Raw genomic sequence first — 21,152 nt, 5'->3', positions numbered from 1 at the left:
TTTCCAATTCACTGATAATGTGAAAGAGGTACGGCGACTGACCGGTCAGACATAAGCCCTAATCAAATTCATATCCCCGTCATCAGAAAAGTACCATAAGTTCTTCTCACTACTCAAATAAAAAAAATTACTTTGAGTGACTGTTGGAATGTAACAGGCTCTTCGCAATTTGAAAGCATAATTATCTAATCCTCCGCTCATGTCAAATTCGAGGGACAGAGAACAACTCTTGGTGTACTTGGTCATCTCAGAGGTAGTGGTAAGTGCATTTTTGGAACATAAAGAAAAAGGTGCGCAATTTATGGTTTAGTATGTGAGTAGAATCATGTCAGGGGATAAAACTCGGTACCCACTAAGGTTGGCTATTCCTTTAGTGGTGACATCACGAAAGCCGGCCTTACTTCTAGTGCCACCCTATTGCCGTAATGACTATGTTTTCCTTATGGAACATACTTCACAAACCTGAACTTTCGGGATGACTCGCTAAATGGCGATGGATTTAAGGGAATTCGATGTAGAATATAAACCCGGACTGCAATTAAGTCATAGGTTCTGGCAAAATTTGATGTTGATTTCATTCCAGGGTTGCTCCTCAAGTGAAAATGGAAGCTGCCTTGATCTCGGGGACTACCTCGGGGTTTGGCTGCTCTATACTGTCGGAGCGTCTAATGTTAAGGGAATCGGTTTAGGGATAGTATTACATACTCCAATCGGAGAAATTTTGAGGCAAGCCATATATATTGTACCTTTACCTAACAATGAGGTCGAGTATAAGGCTTTGATTATAGGCCTCAAATTAGCCCGGGGATTGGGTTTTGAGATAATCAAGGCGAAGTACAATTCCTTACTAGTGGTAAATCGAGTCCATAGCATGTTTGAAGGAAAAGAGGAGGGATGTTACGCTACCTCGAAAAGGTACTGAAGCTGCTCTCGGGGTTTCAGGAGTGGACGGTGGTGCATGTACCCAGGAAAGAAAATATAGAGGCAGATGCACATGCCAATTTGGGCTCATCCACAAAATTAGAAGGCTTGAGGACTGAATTAGTATTTCAATTGCTTCACTCAGAAAACATCCAGAACGCTAAGATTTAAAGCTTCCCGATATTGTATCATAGATGGAATATTGCATTGGAGGTGCTACTACGACCCATTAGCACGTTGTGTGGGTCCCGAGGAAGCTGATGATTACATAACGACGAAAGTCCACGAGGGAATATGCTGTAATCATTTAGGTGCAGGTTCGTTGATGTGGAAATTGATAAAGGTCGGATATTATTGGCCCCTAATTGAGGAAGATATACAGGCATTCGTTTTGAGATGCGACAAGAGCTAACCCCACGCTCATATTGTGCTATAACCGGGGGAAGAGTTGTATCTTGTTGTGTCTCCAGAGCCATATATGAAATGGGGAATGGACATCGTTGGGCCTCTACTTTCTAGCCCGGGATAGGTAAAATTTGTATTAGTTATGACTGATTTTTTTTTAAGTGGGTTCAAGTAGGAGCCTACAAGAAGATTCAAGATAAGGAGGTGATGGACTTCATTTGGCAGCATGTCATCTGTCGTTTTGGTATCTCGAAGGAAATAGCTTGTGACAATGGCCCTCAGTTCGTCGGGTGTAAGGTCATCAAGTTTCTTGAGGAATTGAATATCTAACGGATCACCTCCTCTCCCTATCATCCCAGTGCAAACGGTCAGGCGGAGTCAACTAACAAGACTATAATACAAAATCTAAAGAAGAAATTTAAGGATGCCAAAGGGTCATGGCCTACTAAACTACCTGAGGTCCTTTGGGCATACAGAACCACTGCAAAATCAAGCACCGGTGAAATAACTTTTTCATTCGTATATAGGCAGAGGCATTAATGTTGGACGAGGTGGGGACTCCAAGCCTGTGATATCTTCAGGCGAATGAACAGGCCAATTTAGATACGATGATGGTTCGGTTGGATTTACTTGAGGAGAATTGGGACCTTGCATACATTCGGATGGTAGCATGAAAGCAGTGGATGGAATGATAATACAATCGTCAAACAAATCTCTGACATTTTAAAGTTGGAAACTTGGTACTTCGAAAGTAACTCACAATACCCGAGATGTAAATGCAGGCAAGTTAGGTTCAAATCAAGAAGGACCATATAAAGTTACTGGAATCGTCGGTAAAAGATCATGTCAGTTGGAAGATAAGGATGTATAGAAGCTTTAGAGCAGCTGTAATGTCAGTCATTTGAATAGGTACTATGCTTTACTGGGAAAATATAGCAAGCAGCGAAGAAAATACGCGCTGCACTCTTTTTTCCTTCGACCAGTTTTTGTTCCATATGGGTTTTTCTAGCAAGGTTTTAATGAGGCAGCACTGTATGGGGTATTATGACTTGTTTGTCCTATATTACTATCTAGTGCTTGGGTTTTCATTTTTTACTCCCAAACACTGGGGGCTATATATCCCTGTCCTTCGTGTTTCTTTGTGAAAATGAGTAGGTCCATTAGAAGATCTAGTATTAATCTTTTCACGAAAATGGATGGGTCCATGTGAAGGCTTAGTATTCATCCTCTTATGAAGGAACCTGAGTTATTTCAGATCACAGGTGTTGTGGCAATCCGTACCGGTAAGAGCTTCAAGGCAAAAGCATACTAATACCGCAACTACCCGATTGGTTGAATAGTTCACACATGTTACTGGGCTGACCGTGCCAGATGGCATCTGGGTCATTCTTACATTTGCGTCACATTTGTAAATCAAAGGAATCAATAAAAATTTCTTGCTCATGATAAATTCTTACCATTAAAAGCAAAGATAGTAAAATCAAATGAATGTCACTTAAAATAGACCGAAAACTTGTGCCATAATGAACAAGAAATGTCCTCTTCTAAAGCACCGTAAAATAAAGGCCTTCTTTTATTCGAAATTAAAATGAAACCTTAATCAAGAAAAGGTTGAACTGGTATGCTTGAGCAATCAGGAGAAACGTTAACCGGTGCAAAGAAGTAAAGCCGAATTTTATGAGCAAGAAGCTATGAAGGATTCATTAAAGGTTTCCATACACAAAGTGTACATGGATAGTTCTCATTTCACATATTGGTCAAAAGCCGCTGAATTTATGTAATCTGCCTTTCAACTCAAATAGGTCGATTATTATATGTCTAGAAAATCCTTAAGGAAAGGTTTTGTGGTTTAAAGTTAAAATCTCTCCGGTTTGAATTAAAAAACCTTGAAGTATTAGTCGTTTTCCTTTGCCCTCATAGGACGAGTACGAAATATCTATGTCTTAAAAGCAAAGAATGTAAAGACAATTCCATACAAAAAACAAGGCAATAAAAACACCAAAATGATTCATGATATAAAAACCCCAGGACCAATAAATGGCCCGGAGGTAAAATTTTACTAGCCCGTGAAAGGAACTGACACACTCGGTTCCATGGTCCATTAAAGCTTTTACAAGGTGGAACATAGCATAAAAAGTCTATCACTGAGTAGGGGTTAAAGTCGGGAGCTGAGGAGATGTAGGGCCTTTGAAGCATTCCAGTATCGGAAGCAGATAGGTCAGGATGAACATCCGGATGAAGGACTTAGCCTTTAGAGAGTTCATTTCACTCTAGATATGATAAATAGATTTTGCAAACAAGAAAACCATGATATTACTTCTAGGTCTAGAACATGACACTACATTGATCCAGTTCATTCCCTTAGGCTAAGGAGCAATCTTTGTATTCCTATCTAATTCAGCATTGTTATCCAGATGTACTTAGAGTAGGGGCACTCAAAGTATAAATGGACTAAAGTTTCAACCACATTAGAACAACATAAAACACATTCCCGAGCCACATGAATGCCTCATTTTCTCAGCCTATCAACATTGGATAACCTTTCATGTAGTGTTAGCCAGAGAATGAATTGATGTCTAGGTACTAGAACTCTGGTTAAGGCTAAATTCCTCCAGGGAACCTTTGGGTACTGAGCGAGAAATGATTCATATGATTTCTTGATGCTGAATTTGGAGTTCTTCGCACAAAGATATAGCTTGCTTGTCCAGTTGTCATCTAAATTCAATCATTTCCTTGCTTCAAAGATTTTCCTAACCAGACAACTGGCTTGTTTAACTGTATCTGTCCGAGTGATATCCTTCCTTTTGATGTAGAATGAGTTAATTTTTAGGAACATAATTTGTCCTTCTTCTTAGCACACAACAGCTTACAGATAGCTGCCCTATTCAATAGAGCAAAGTTAATAATGTTGAGCCCACCTGTAGTTCTTAGTTGTCACAATGTATCCCAAGCAGCTAAAACTCTTCTTGAGTATCCATCACTTATAATACACAATAATTTCTTGCACACAGTAGTAACCATGGGTAAGATCTTTTAGGCAATAGGAATACCTGTGACCAGTATGTTTGCTTTTCAAATAGGACACTTTTGATAAGCTGGAGCCTCCCACTGTAAGAGAGCAATTTAGATGCCTAACATCTAATCTTGGAAATCATCCTTTCCACCAATGGCAAGCACTTGTTGATTAATAGCTTCTTAGCAGTAAGAGCAACCCCTAGGCATGGAGCCAAGAGTGAGGTGCATTTCCATCAACATTTCATGCTTCAGATCTTGTGGAATCTTTCCAACATACAAAGAGCTTTTCTCCGAATTATCCTATAGTCTAGATACATCATAAAAGGGCTCATACTATTTAAGCATTATCCTAACAGAACCCAAATCAGCCTTACATCACATTAACAAGTCATCAGCAAAGCAAATGTGCACGATGTTCATTTTAGCACACTTGAGATGATAGTTGAAGTCTAGTATGTACTGGAGCTGCTTCTATGATCTATTCAAGTATTTTATCACTAGCACAAATAGGTAAGGAGACATGGGATCTCCTTGCCTCAATCCTTTCTTGGCCCGAAACTATGTGGTAAGACCACCATTAATCAAATGAGAGTATCTGACTATGGTGACAAAAGTCATAATTAGTTGCACAAACTTCTCTGGTAAGCCAGACTCTAATATCACCATTCTCTAAAACTCCTATTTAACTAAATCATAAGCCTTTATGATATTTACCTTGATCATACATCTAGGAGAGATTTCCTTCCTAGTATATCCTTTGACCAATTCATGGGCAATCATCACATTATCTAAGATGGTCCTCCCTTTAATAAAGTTAACAGTGGTGGTAGTGCACTGTCCAATCTAGGTCCCCTTGGGGTAGGTGTTATTGTCAGGAATTCTAGTGGCGATCCATAATAGAAATGTGTAAGACTCTTGGAACTGATTCTAACAACCAAGCTAAGACAAATTCTACTCTTATTGGTATTCAATGGTGCATTGATAATGTTTTCCACAACATCCATTTCAAAACTGACTCTGCTATGTTGGTTGCTTGGCTTACAAAACAATGTGCTCCTTGTTTGTCTCTTTTTAACCAACTGGATAAAATCAACTCCCTTTGTTCACAAGCTCAAGAGGTTAAGATCACTCATATCTTCAGAGAAGCTAATTGTTACACCTCGCAGCTTGGCACGTGGAGATTCGCTAGGTGGTAGTCGTACTATTGCGAACGCGGGGTTATAGTTAAAGATGTACGAGATTATATATGTTCATCCGATGATTATCAAGGTTAAGTTCACATAATAAGTCATGGAAGGGTTGGAGGACGAGGAAATCAGAGAGTTAAGGTGGGGCCCACATGCCGGGTTTTTATAAAGGACATATGAAAAGTAATACGAGTAGTACATGGGAAGTTGAGCAAGTCTTGAGAAGGACCCTTAGGCCAAATATGGGCATAAGCCCTCCAAAAGGATAGTTTAATGAGATGTTTTCGGATGATCTCACTTAAAGAGGCCAAAACGCCATTATAAGTTTGAATTTTGGAAACGTACCCAAAATGAAAGTTGTAGATAATTGAAATAGTTTTCCAACCATAGGTCGTGGGCCCTCATACTATATCGGGATCACACGTTATGCGCGTTTTAAGATCGGCTATCAGGGCAGAAAATTAACCCTGCACGAACGTGCCAGAAGGTCACGCGAACAGGCAGGGCAAAACCTTGCAACTCAGCGCGAACGCGCCATGTGGCAGTGCGTACATGCTGAGTAAATTTTAAGTCAGTCCAGGCAGAACCTGGACCGTTATAAAAAGGGGTCACCCCCCTCATTCCTCAGCCAAAAACACCCCAAATCCTCTCTAATCTTCTGGAAATTTCCCCAAACTTCCCACACATACTTTTAAGCCAAAACCAAGTATAATTCCCGAATTCCGATCCAGATAGCGTATAGTAACGATTAAAAAATCATATAGCGGCGTGTTTTGGCCTAAGATTAAGGTGGAGAAGTGAAGATACAACAATATTATCGAGAGGAAGGTATGAATCTCTTACTATTAATATTAATCTTGGTTCCTTTACGGAGATAGAGCTGTTAAATAATTATAAAATAATTCTGTTGGTGGAAATATGGGAAAAACACCATATGGGATATTTATGAGGTATTTTAATATTGAGAATATTATGGTTGATGTTGGTACTGTTGTTGTTATTATTGGTTGCTGAATTGAGATTTCGGGTTAGGCATATAAACAGGGGAGATGCTGCCCGATTTTCGACAGAATATAAAATAGTTTTATTTGAAAACTTTAAATAAGTGTGCGGTAATGAGTCTAACGTTAGTGTAAATCCTCTCGAATGTAGATCTACGAGCTCGGACGGATAAGTGTAACCAATAGGAGGTCGAACAGGTATGTTAAGGCTCGTCCATTTCTTTCAAATGCATGATTCCTAAGTTATGATTCCATATATGTTTCCATCCTCTTCCTACCTCCAAAAGTTAGACGTTCATGATTCTTAAATAGTTTCTTATGATACCAAAGGAGATATGTTTTCTATGATGATTATGATGACGATGATGATTTCATGTTTAAAGGTCCCAAGCTTATGGTTTCAATGTGAAAATGAGAATGATGAGCTAATTGTTGATTCTCAATTTTATTCATTGATGATGACTCTATTTCCAAAGGTTCCAAAGCGTATAAATTGACGCTTTATGAGAATTATGGTCCATTTCTATGTCTTCCGTTGATGTTATTCTTCATTGATAGTCTCACCTGACAATGCTAGTTCCTTTAAGGTGGAACATGACGATCATGATTATTCCATAATACAATCGGAGGTTACCGACCTTACGTCACTCCAATGGAATCATAACTTTTGATTGGGCTCTTATGCATGCTTATGTTATGATGATTACACCGTGCCTATATGGCCGGGCAACACCACTACGGTAGGCGTAGTGGGCGGCTTATGGATAATGATAACATCGTGTCATATGGAACGGGCAGCACCACTAGTGGGCGGCGTGATATGATTGCCCCGGACGCGGGCTAATGATGTTATTTGATTCAGACAGTTTATGCATGAATTGGTAATATGTTTAAGAGGTAAAGATGAGCATGCATGATTCCTCCTTAAAGGGCAAGCAGTTACAGTGATACTCTCTTATTATGTTTTCTATGCTTCGTTATATGATGTTATACATGCCTTACATACTCAGTACTCTGTTCGTACTGACATCCTTTATTTTATGGACGCTGCGTTCATGCCCACAAGTAAGCAGGTTGACGCGTTTGATCCTTAGGAGCTCCATCAGCGGCATCTTGAGCGCGCTTTAGTTGTTCCGGAGCTACAGCCTATCGGTACTACTCTTGTGTATATACCCGGGCATGGTGAAATCCTGCCCTGTCCTTGTGGATTATGTATCTTATTTAGAGGCTCGTAGACAGACGTATGTGGATAGATGTTTCATAACTTTGTCCGTCCCTGTTGTTGTATAATATTTTGGTTTGGCTTATCGACATAAGATTGCGGGTCTAACTATTGATAGCTATATTAAGTGAGATATTCATAAATTGTCCATGTGACCCACCTAGTAGTGAGAAAGGAATGTTAGACCAAGGTGCTCGGTAAGTTATTACTGGGTACCCGTCATGGCCTCTAGCGAGGTCGTGACACTAATGTCCCCGCTAATTCACTTTCTAAGCTAAACCATGATCAGAATAATACTATCTTTTTCGATAATATGCATGAGCTTCTAAACCATATTAGGGGAAAGGTTAGAATGGGCAAGGCTGAATTTACCTCTTTTAGAATCTCCAAAGCAGCTGGTTCTATTGGTTTAATCTAATCTCTTGGGTATTTATCACGTTGTATCATACGTTTGTAATGACTAATTTATGGTTGATTAGTACAGCTTATATCAAGAGTTTTTCCATTCCTCAAAAGCAACAGAACCAAGACTGGTGGCTCTTCAAAAGGGCTATACCCTCGAAACAAATTAAAGCTGTTATGAAGAGTTGGACTCTCCTCTTCTATTTTGTCATATTCCACAATCTTGGCCTCTCTGGATTATATGCTTTCTCAGTCCATAGTCTAGTTTATTTTGTTTTCATATACCTTAAAAAGAGCTGTGTAAATAGTTTTTGCCTGAAGATAGGAGCATCTTCTAGGATTCTAGTAGAACTAGGGCTCTATTCCTACTTTAATCCCCTTGTAATTTGGCGTTGCTTTGTTCTGATTGTTCATCATTGTAGAGTTTGTGTAATGCAACACTTTTTTTTTACTTTTTTCTCTAAAAGGTTTTGGTTCATGTCATCCTTCTTTTTTTCTATTAATAAATTCAGTAGAGGTTTACACCAAACCCTTCACTACCACGGGAGACAACCTGGGTAGATGAATTCTATAAAAAAAAATGGAATACTTTAATAATATACATGTTTAAATTTGGGCGATGTGGCCAAGTGGTAAGGTAGAGTACTGCAAAAAAAAAAAAAAAATCTAGTTTAAATCTGAGTGTCACCTGATCAACAAAAAACTAAATCTCTTCTTTTCTTCTGTTGATATAACTCACTGAATGATTTTTCAGTAGAAGCAGAGAAATCATACTATTGATATTTTTTTGATTTTAAGCATCTGATATGTGGAATTTAATTTTTTTTATATAAATATCCTTGCATTGCGTATTTAGGATTCAAAAAAATATTTGAATTCTAGAGGGGCTATCAAGACTTCACAATTACATTCTACTACAAATTAAATATGGCAATCTGCATTTTATATGAGGAGAGTTTAGGATCACCCCGGTTTCCCCTTGGTACTATTCAGTGGCCCTCTTGATCATTGACAGGTGACACCAAGTATAATCAATGGACCAAATCATCCGATACTCAACTGTCTGAAACCACCCTTCTTTTTCCTCTCCCTCTCCACATTCCAAATATATCATCTGTAGTTTCTAATAAACCAGTGATCAAATACACAAACTTCTAATTCTAAATAGTGGTAATGATTGATATGCCCTTCACTTAGCTCGCCAGAAACACAATGTAACAGTCTTCTAAGGATTATTTCATCAATAAAATTATATTAGGAGAGTCTTAAAATTTCTAGAAAAATTAGGGTTGTGCTGGTGAAATATGATAAAGAGAGTTTTCACCTTTCGATAAGCAAAATGACTCATGAATCACCCTCAATCAACGGGATCACCATGTTAACAAGACATCTGAAGAAAATATCTGGACAAGGCCTCGGTTACGCCTGATACATCACCAATCAAATAAACTTCCCTAAACATGATTCAAAACGATTGAGCAGCGGAGGTCTATGATAACGTTGAAACTCTAAGATTTAAGGGATCACATTCTATCCTATCAATAGTACAGAATCTCCACACTAATGACGGTTGAGACGTGCGTAGGGTTAGGGAAGTTCGTTGGTGAAGTCAATCCTATATTAGTTCAATTATCCTCTAATTCTACCCCATCTAATTTTGCCTGAATACAATATTACTCTCTATTGTTCTGCAAACACACGATTGTTCAGCATTCATTCAACACGTACTTTTCATTACTTTTTCAGGAGATCAAATTAAAAATTTGATCTCTTTTATTATTCAGTTCTTTAATAGCTACCAATTATTTAGTTTATTATTTGCTGCTTCAATCACTTCAAAGTTTATACTATTTGAATTAATTGTGTGCAAAAGACTTCTTTAAAACAAACTCAACGAGTTCTCCTAATAAATGAATTTTAGGCTAAATAGTACCTACCGTTGGGCCTTTAATTCTTCATGGATTTTGTTTGTCCGAGCAAAATAATGACTGACAAATAATGATGTTGCCGAAATCCCAAACCTTGACGAAACCTTGAATGAGAAGGATCCTGCTGATATATAAAGAGACTCTGATTGGAGAGGTGTGAGACTAGAGCCAATCTAAATCTCATGGTAACCACACACCCCTTACAGAGCAGCGCGCTAGAAATGCTTCATGGACAAGCAGCGCTGACAAGGGTAAGGGGATAGAAAAACCCACAATTGAGGAATGTATGGCATGGAAACACGCCTTGAACACGAAATTCAACAGTGTGTTGTCTTCCTTGGCCACAAACACAAGCACAGGATCACTCGGGGAACCAAGAACAACCCTTGTCCGAGGAATGCTAAACCTTTTTCCAAACTATAACCACGATTTTATCTTTGGACAATAGCACTCATATGATTCAACAAATAAAACCCTTTTGAAAGAACCTATTCAGGAACAAATGGACCGTTTTATACTTCAGGAACAAGCATAAAGAAAAATTAATAATTTTCAAATAAAAAACTCAAAAATTTGGATACACTCGTAAAACCCATATACTATTGCAGAATGATGAATACAATTGAAATTTGAAAAAGAAACTATTGAAATTTTGATTATTCCGTCATTGATGAATATAGCTTCATTGAAATTACAGTAGCATTGTATTACTATTATTGTTTCTTTTACTTGGGTTACCTTTACTATTTTTGATATCAATACTTTCTGTTCTACAATATTTTCACCATAGCTTTTACTCTTGCATTTGTCAAACCTGTTTATGAAACGCTTTTCTTGAACTGAGGGTCTATTAGAAACATCCTTTCTAACTCACAAGGTAGGGGTAAGATATACATACATTTCACCCTCTCAGACCCCACTTAAGAAATCACACTTGATATGTTGTTTTTGTTATTGAAATTACGGAAGCACTTGAAGTATATTGTTGCAGTATCCTATTACAAAGTTTTACATTCTTTCAATATAATATTGCAAAATTGTATGTTGCTGCGGTATATATTTACAGAGTTATATACTGTTTCAGTATCTAATTGAAGTATACTATTCTAGTAAATTGTATACTGTAGTAGTATACTTGTATAATGTTGTAGTATCCTTATATCATGTGGCAATATACTTATATACTGCAATGGTATATTGGTTGAAGTATACTATTGCAGTAAATTGTATGCTGTAGCAGTACACTTGTATAATGTTGCAATATACTTATATACTATTGCAGTATACTCTTCAGACAACAATATTTTTTTCCTTCTACTTTTAGCTCAAAAATTTGATCCCAAGAACTTGAAACAAGTCCAAATGGGACCAAATTTTAGTATGAATTTGCCAAGCGTACTAGAAATTAATATAGAAAAATGTGAAAAAAGTATACATTGTCAGTTACTTTTTATTAGATACAGAGGGAAAAAGGCTTTAAAAAAAGAAAAAGAAAAAAAGAAAGATGTATTATATCAATTATCTTTTTCATTGGTATATAGTAAAAAATAAAAAATAAAAAAAAACTAAAGAAGAGAAAAAAAACTAATATGAAATAAAAAGATCTAAAGAGGTACGAAAAGCAAAAGGGAATTAAAGAAAAAAAAATACTGGAAAGAAGAAAGAAGAAAAAAATTGGAAAGAGGTGAATAAATTAAAGAAGGAAAAAGGGGATAATTGGGAATGAGTATCTCGGGTAAATAGTTGAGGAAAGAACGTCGTTGCCTCCTGAAAATAAAATAGTTACCTGCTCACATCCCTCTTACTTTCATACCCTTGAAACTATTTACCCGAAATGCCCTCAAAATTATGATATGAACACAGTATATAAATATATTGAGATTAGATCAAAAGACACACTTTTCTCAAAAAAAAAAAAATCTCTATGATACCATCATCTTATATACATATATTGTGATGGTATTGTGGAGGACTGCTTCAATCCTTCAATGAGACACTCCTCCGTGATACCATTGTGGTACGTAAATATACTGAGACGATATCATGATATATAAATATACTGTGATGGTATCATGGAGGAAAGGTTTTGGGCGAGGGGGTACTCGGGTAAATATTTTCGTCCGATTGGGTAAGAAGCGAAATTAATATAGGAGGAGGCATACACGAGTAAATATTTTACATTTTAGGGGTATTTTGTGTTGTTTCCCTAAATTGTTTGAGCGCCGGATAGGTAATTTGGGCTATTAGGCATATAGGTAAAAGCATTGTTTTAAAAAGCAGTGTCAGGATTCGCCCCGGGGCTCGCCTCGGGGCAGGGCAGTGGCAAAACGCCTTGGGGCTAACGTGCGAGGCTTAGTTCCTATGAGGCTTACGCCCTAAGCGCCCAACCGTACGCCCTAAACACGCCTAATTCCCAACCCCCAGGGCTCACCTAACAGTTCTTACACAAATTATATTTTAAATTCCTTAATTAAAATCATTCACCCTCATAATTGTTTAACAAAATAATAATACTTAATAGTTTTTCATCTATAGAAATAGAAGATTGAGTGTAACTCATATAACAAGTCGTAGTATTGGATATTTACTATTTGAGAACGTCGTGAGGGTGAATATCACTTAATTTTTAAAAAAAAAACACATAGCGGAATTGTATAATTTCACTTATCATTGGTCATAAGTCCTATGTATCAGAATTATCATATAATTTTATTTTTTGTTCATGGAGAAGTTATGTTTTAATTGTAATATTGATTATTTGCTTATAGGAAGATAAAATGAATAGTGTGATAGTAATAGTGTTTTAAGAAACTGTGTTTTTTTTCCGTGTTTGAAAGTTAAAATGTTAGAATTGATTTGCATTTCATAATAACTTTTATTTCATTGTATTGTTTATACTTGTAAAGTAAAATTATGTTATATATAATTACAAGTTATAAGCGGTGTATAATGAATTGCTTTGATCATTTTTTTGTGAGGATCAAGCGCGCGCGCGCTCACACACACACATATATATATATATACATATATTTCATTTATTTACAGTTTTCTTTTATTTTTTTATGTAATTTTACCTATTTAAAAATATTTATTGTAATTATATTATTTTAAGAAATACTAAAAATTAAATACCCATGGGGCTTACGCCCCGTGTCTCGAAGCTTACGCCTCGTCGAGGCGAATGTAAAACGCCTCGCCTTACGCCCCCGCCTTTTAAAACACTGGGTAAAAGTAGGCAATTAAATAAGCCCAGGTAAGTAATTTGTGTATTTTCCCCGTATTCTTAAAGGAATCAGGTTGTTGAGTTGGTATATTCAAATGAATTTGAGATGCTATTTCAAGTTTAAAAATGTCACATTACTAATATTTAGAAGTGAACAAGCAGTGTACAAAACACTGTAATTAATAGTTGTACTTTCTGCTGACGAAGTGGGACGAAGTGGGTTATATCCAGAAATTCACAGTATCATTGCTTCGAGAATGGGCCAACACATGGAATATTTGAAAATTGGTGGATATACAGAGATTTAAGTCTTCAGTCTTCCATTTCTCTCTCTTGCTTTCCCTTCTTTCTCCATTCCATTTCTGCTTCTTTGTTTGAATCTCAAATTTCATCAGTTGTTCATCACTCAAAAGTGTGTGCTCTTTGTGTTGGTAAGTTTTTTCCGTAATCTTTTTGTAATTAGTGCACTTTCTTTAATTGTAATCTCCATTTATACTTTTGGATTGTTTCTTATTAGATTTTCTACATGTATATCAATACTTTTTCTGATTTATTCATGCATGTGTAGTTTTAGACACCCAGGTGCAAGATTCTGAGAAGTACTGCAAATTTTGTCTCAATATCCTTTTATAAATCTATATTTTTTTGTGCTGTTAAAATCTATATTGATTAGATGTCTCTCTTTTTTCGCTTCTAACAAAGTGCACAAAGATGTATTCTACCGTTGGAGCTGCTAAACTCAATTTAAGTGAGGCACCTATGGTATTTGATAATGAGCTTGAAGCAACTTAATTTTTTAGTTGCTTTTTTCCACAGATTATCTACAACATACTCCTCTGTTAGTGAACAATCCAAAAGCTACATCACTTATTTATACATGTGTGTTGTTTATATTCGTTTTCAAGCAATACATTTGAAACATTTATCATTTGTTTGCATCTATTTCAATTGCAGATTGCTACTGTTAGTGTAACTTAGTGTTTTCAAGAAAATTTAGATATACTGTACAGGTTAAAACAAATTGGAAATATTACTTTAACAAAAGCAAGAACTGCTAGGAATAAGAATGTCAACAAACAAAGACATGGCATTGGATAGGCTTCAAAAGACTAAGGATATTGACTAGCTGATAGAAATATGCGATGTAGTGATATGCACAAATGTTTCCCAAGAGAAAACAATTTTTGATAGATGCTCTACAACTTGAAGCTGATTATTTCACTTTGCCGAATTTGATTTTATTAGTTTAATTAGTTGAGTTGATATTGAGAGGCAATTAATGAATTCACGCACTCCTATTTTTTTTTATTTTTTTTGGTTGGTTTAGTTGATTGATGAGTGCAGGTAGGGTGGGGATTTTGGCTTACATATGAAAGCATATCATTGTGTAGCATTTGGTTTCAGTGCTGGTGAGGAACTCACAAGAATGTGAGATTTATGCTTATGCGAGGTAATCCCTCTTTCTTCACGATTGTTGTGTTCTTTAAGTTTATTTCAATTTAAGACAATTTTAGCAATTCATATAGCTTATCAGACTTAGCTATGAAGATTGAAGCTTAAAGGATCGTCTTCCTTTAGATTTCCAGTTTCTTTTTCTGAAGAATTCCACAGCCAACTCCCCCAAAAGCTCAAGGGGAACCGTGCTATTATCGTTGCCGGTCAGGTTAGTCATTCACTATCACAATTTCCTCACCCATTTATCATTTCTTTCTTTTTCTTGTTCTATTCTTACCTCATCAAAAAAAGAAGAAGATATCTTTCTGCAATTCTGAGTCGATATTTAAACTTATGAATAACTTGTGCATCTAATCAACGAAGTCACCACACTTCTGATAGTTTTTTTCCTTTTCTTCTAGCTGTTTTGAATCTTCTGATTAAGAGATCAAGTGGGAGAAATCTGAATTCTGTGAGTTTAATTTAAATGTTGATGTGTGTTCTAAAGATAATCCTGGTGAAGCTAGAGGAGGAAGCATTCTCAGGGACTGGAAAGGAGAATTGGTAGTAGCATTTTCTGAGTGTTATGGGATTTTCTCTAACAATGTTACAGACTAAAGTCATATTATTAGGCTTATGTTGGTGAATTCAAAATCACTATAGCTATGTTAACATAGAAACTTATATGGCAATAGAAGAGTATTATCCATTATATTAGAAGCCTGATGACTCAATGGTAATTTGTTATAGGCCACTGTTTTAGGAGGCTAATATGGTAGCAAATAAGCTGGCTAACTTGGGTGTTCATAACAAGTAGAATTTTTTTTTTCTAATGGAATAGTTTCTTGCCTAAAGGTACTAGAATTACATTGAAAAATGATATATTGGACATACCATTTTTTAGAACTTGACCCAACAAAAAAGCTGTAGCTTGGATAATGGTTAGAATATTGATGTTGTGAACATATTTTTGAGAGTTCCTATGCTTATGTTGTAAAGGAGGAGTAGATTCTTCTAATTATCAGTGTTGCTTTTAGATGGTACTCTCTCCTCAATTTTTGACTGCATATTCTAGATTCAGGATAACTTTACCACATTCAATTTTTTAGTGCTCTGACTTGAGAAACTCATTTTGGGTCAATATGTCTTGAATTTAGGACTTAGTCCAAGTTCTGTATGGACTTAATCCCATAAAATTTTGCATGTCTACATTTCTTTTATCTCGTCTTTCTGATAAGTATAAAAATCAAGATGAACTACATGCTTTAGGATTGAAATTGCCATGCCTTCTTTTCTGCACCCCCCACCCCCCCCCCCCCCCCCACCCAAACTCCTTCTCGGATAACTTTTTTTGACTTTTTATTTTTTATTTATGTCCATTGAAATTGTTGAATCTCTGTAGACATCAAAACTGTGAGTGGAGATTTAGCTTTGAATGGTGTACAATAATTTTCGTGATATACAAAAGAACTTGGCGACAGCAGAACAATTCCAGAAGGTACTTTTCTATGCTACATGGCCAATACTTCAATCAGCAGTGCTTCTATTTGTATGTGAGCGCCCTCTAATTTGTTAACTTAATTAGATGCTACTGATCCATACATGAGTAGTTTTGAAATATGGATGTAGTAATGCATTTGTTGTTGGTAATCTCTTATTTCCTTTTTTTTTTTTTTTTTTTTTACATTTTTCTGAAAGGGGATAATACTTATCACCAAAGATAATGAGCAGGCGTCCCTTAAATTCAGGAATTTGACTTGCACAGACAAATTGTTAGTATTACTACTATGATTAAATTGGTTGTCGCCTATGATGGTAATCTCTACATATATGGCTACATGCTTTTACTTTTATGTCTAGACACTGTTGGATGAAGCATAAGCTTGACGGGTTCAATTGTACCCAATATTTTCGACGCAGAGCACGAACTCATATATAATTTCAAAAGTATAATGGGTTTAGTAGTAAGAATCTAAAAGTTGAATCCATGAAATTTAATTTGGATGTGCCCCTTTGGCGAAAATGTGACGGTAATTGCATAACCAATATCCTTTAGTTCATATATAACTCAAGCATGGAAGTTACTCTACACTAGGTAGGTACAATTGCAAAATTTGCTAGATCTTTTTTAGGAATAGTGCTATATATAAGAGATATTGCATAGTGAACCTTCAGAACTTAATCTTGAAAGTTCATATCATTTCTAAGTGTGATTCCATCTATTCTACAAGTTAGCTAAACACCTACAAAATGAAAAAGAAGAGTACTATCAAAGTACTTCATGTATCGGTTGTATATGCCTTTTTAATGTTTATTCTCTGCTGGAAATTTGAGTAAAAAGTTGTCAGTACTATGACGTGTTGTTGATTGGCTTAACCTCTCATTTGGATTGTTAACATAGTATTCCTGAGCCTGAATTGGGTTGTTCCTCTGACCGAGATTGTAGTTTTACATAAGCATGTTTGCTCTTTCACTTTCAACTTTTTTATTAGGATTGTATCCTATCTTCTTAAGCCCCTAACTTTTATTCCTCGTGACGTTACCATAGTTGGTCATTTCCCTTTGTTGAAAAGCAGTGATGCTTGAAGAATATTTGTGCATATTTCATGCAGGAGAATTTTTAAAATATGTTAATGAAGTCATCCTTTAGTTTATTGTCAAAACAACAGCTCTGTAATTTCAGTGTATTGTAAGGCCTTTACAATGATTTGTGTCAACTCCATTGTTTGCCTGTGAACCAAAGTGGAGAATAATTGTGTTACAATCTTAAAAGCCTTCCCTCGTGTTGGGACCATGCACAGCACCCCTAACAAGCTATATCTAAGATCTACAAATTGGATGAACGATTTTATTAGTCATTATTGGTCTTATTTTGTTCCGATGAATGTATTCTTCAGTGTAAAATTAAGTAGTTATTTGATACACTTCTAAATCAATATATTTGCAAATGTTTATAGTTGTGTTGTATCTGCATCACACAAGCTTACACAATATGAGCAGTATGCTTTCCATGTGCTACTTTTTCATTCTTTTAATTTAATGTTTACTCCTTTCCTGCGTCACTCAATGACTATGAAAGATTCACCATTGGAAATATAAAATGTTGGGCCCGTGCTACCCATCTAGTCATTAATAGAAATAAATAATTAATTTGGAAAAATGTATGGTAAATATTTGAATATGCTAAAATGAATTATAACCTTTTAGATACTTGAGTTTTATAGATTTAAACTAATCAAAGTATGTGTTGACAAATGCAATGCGTAGTATAGAGTCGAAATCTATCTATATATAATACGAGAGGCAAAAGCATGATGTGATGACAAGTGTCATCACTAGAAAATTCCTCCTACACATTTTAAAAAAAAAATGCAAATTCACAAAAAAACTTCAAAAATCTGCGCAGAACAAATAACTGCACATCAAACTGCCCTTTTCAAAAAACTTCTTTGCAAATTCAGTAACCACTAAGCATGAAGAGAAAAGTGTGCAGAGAAAAAAACCTTTGTCATCTTACCTTTGCCAAAAACTTTCATGCTTGAAGCATAATTATAAGACCCTCCACAAATTTCCAAGTTATCCTCGCTCGCTCGACAATCTTTTCATATAAGAACTTCCCTAGACTTTCAAGATCCTGTGGTGAGTCTCTCTCTTTAACTATTACTATGTTGATTATATAATTCCTTCTTATCGAATCAGTAAAAATATAGCATGTCTCTCTTTGCATTTTTTAATTTGAATTGCAGAATAAATTTTTTGATTGGATAAGAAGCTAACCGTTGTATCTTGAACAAATATCAACTACGAGGGATTCTTTTAGCAGAAGTCATATCTTTTTGGCTTAGTAATAAAATAAATAAATAGTTAAGTATTAATGGCATTCTAAAAATGAAGTTATAGGAAAGTTATTTAAGAAGTTATCTTACATATTATAGGCAATATATTCATTTTGAATTTGAATTTTATATCCTTCTATCTTAACTAATAAATTTGATAGAATTGAAATCCTAAAAAAATTAAAATAAACTCAAAAGTAAATATTTACTTTAATCTTGAGATAAAACTAAAAGATTTGTTGTTATATAAATAGATATTAGCTAATCAAAGTAATATTGATTATGACAAAATAAAATTTCTCACTTTTGACATTCTCATACCTGGGCATTTTCTTAATTATGTTTGCTTTCTTAATTAACGGAAAGTAAGAAGGAAAATAATGAATAGAAGTTAATTGTAAAGATAAAGATTTTGATATTAACCACAGATACTACGCCTTCTCCAACTACTAACTAATTATAAAGACAAATATGGAGATATGATCCGCAAATTTCTGTTGGTTAAAAAATAAAGCAAATCAAATCTTATCCAAACGTTTGAATTGAAAAGAGAATTTCATGTTTTAACCTTGTGGTTAAAATTTTTGAACTGGAAAAACAAAACCCCAAACGAGTGTTATATAAAGAGGTGCAAGGGAATGGCTAGAGTGCTGTTGATGGAGAAATTAATTCGGTCTTCACTTAAGAATTATATACTGAATATAGATGTACAATTCTCAATGAGAAATTTTCAGAAGATTTATGGAAAATGAGAAATTTAGTTTCCCCATTTTAATTACTTTAGCCTATGAATGCAAAAGTAGTCCAGTCCCTATTTTGGTGTTCTTTTGAATCATGAAATGTCAAATTTTTTATTATTAAGTTTTTTTTTAATAGATTTATCGGTAAATTGTGCATTTTTATTGCTTGAGAAATTGTACCCATTAGTTTATTTGCTTGAGTTGCAATTCTGCAATGAGTTTTAAATATCTATATATGCTATGATTTTTGATTTTTCTATTGATCAGTAATTTCATCGCTTTTCAGTTGTAATTTTTTCTGCTTATAGTTCACGAGACTATTGGTAATGATTACTATATCTTCATCTATTGTAAAATCAAGAAGCTTATGAATTGTGTGGTAAAGCGTATAGTTGGCAAATTTACACAATTTGTTCGGTTCCAATGCTTTAATAGTTAACTTATTGATTACTGATTTTGATTGACCAATTTTTCATTAAAGATGTCGTTCACTTTTATTTTTCAATCAACCTTAATCAATAATAAAAATAACAACCATAAACGTTCTTGCAGACACACAAACACATTCTTAAAATGATGGATTTACATAATTTGACTCTTTTAATCTTTTTTGGAAAAATTAAGTTACCTTGAAGGAATTAATTATTTTATGTCTTTGTAAAGTTTCCACTGATCCTTAATGGGAAAGGCAAATTCAAGGAAGAAGGTTCTTAAATCTTTGGAAACCATTAAATAGAATTGATTAGAAAAATCCGCTTTCTCTATGAATTTTCATGTTAGGTTCATTATGTTTAGATTTTGATCTTTTTTTCTTATTAATAATAACATTTTACGAAATTTAGTTTTTGATTTTATATTATATGTTGTTCGGTCGTTGTTTTTTTTTCTTTTTCTTCTTTTAATTTTGTTTTCTTAATCTTTTGTTTAGTTCGTTTATATGTACATGATTGTTAACTTATTTTGAGTATCTTTGTTTAGACACCAAACTCTACCTGTGGGATTACGTTGGGTATGTTGTTGTTGTGTTTGTTTAGACATCACTTTAGTTTTGTTATAAAATTTTACATGTTTAAGACATAATGCAAGGGAAAAAATGGGTTGTTAAAAAGGAAATCTCGACCGATCAGACTTTCTCATTAAACGATACATTAAAAAGGAGATTTTAACACATTTGGCCTCTTGGCAAATAATAATTACAACTGTTAGCCAATAAAAAAGTCATGTTATATGTAAACAAAAGAATTTAGTTGTTGCATTCAGTTTGAAGAACAATAAATCAGAGCTCAGAAGCTGTACAAAGAAGTTCAAGTATGCATAATGCATTACGTACTGCTGTTTAATTTGTTGCGTTCAATTTCAAATCCATCTATAGAAGTTCGAGTATGTGTGTATGTGTGTGTGTATGCACCCTATTATCTTTTGAAATTGCATGTTAAATACCCTATTATTTCAATATACCTTTTCAATTCGCCTGTTAAATAACCTATATCTCTTGAAAGTATCTAGGAATTTCCTTTTGTAAAACATTCTTTTCCTACGAAACACCCAAATATTATTCACTGAGAGATTTTTATTAAAACATTATTATAAGGTATATTACATTAAGAAATAAGATGACAATTGAAATTTCTTTTAAGAAACTGCAGCAAGACATACCAAAATTTGTCATAATTAATACTTTTTAATATTGACCACGCATCGCGCGGGTACTAATACTAGTATGAATTAATAATAATCATACTAATATCGTAAAATTGGTCTAAATACTATTATGACTTTTAAAGTAAAATAGCAGCTCATGAGGAAAAATTAGGGTAAGTTGGGAAAAATTTGGTTTC

General features: G+C 34.9%; 1 long non-coding RNA gene across 1 annotated transcript; it reads left to right on the top strand.

Moving 5' to 3' along the window:
- The first annotated feature begins 13,402 nt into the window (after positions 1-13,402).
- Positions 13,403-17,705, top strand: LOC132626682 (uncharacterized). Its single transcript, XR_009577557.1, has 4 exons — positions 13,403-13,735; positions 14,632-14,754; positions 14,831-14,967; positions 16,141-17,705. It is a non-coding gene; the product is annotated as an uncharacterized LOC132626682 (long non-coding RNA).
- Positions 17,706-21,152: the final 3,447 nt, after the last annotated feature.

This window comes from Lycium barbarum, chromosome 2, assembly GCF_019175385.1.
Source record: "Lycium barbarum isolate Lr01 chromosome 2, ASM1917538v2, whole genome shotgun sequence".
In the NCBI taxonomy this organism is placed as follows: domain Eukaryota; kingdom Viridiplantae; phylum Streptophyta; class Magnoliopsida; order Solanales; family Solanaceae; genus Lycium; species Lycium barbarum.
The sequence above is the reverse complement of the archived record's forward strand: the minus strand, read 5'-3'. Positions and strand labels throughout refer to the sequence as shown.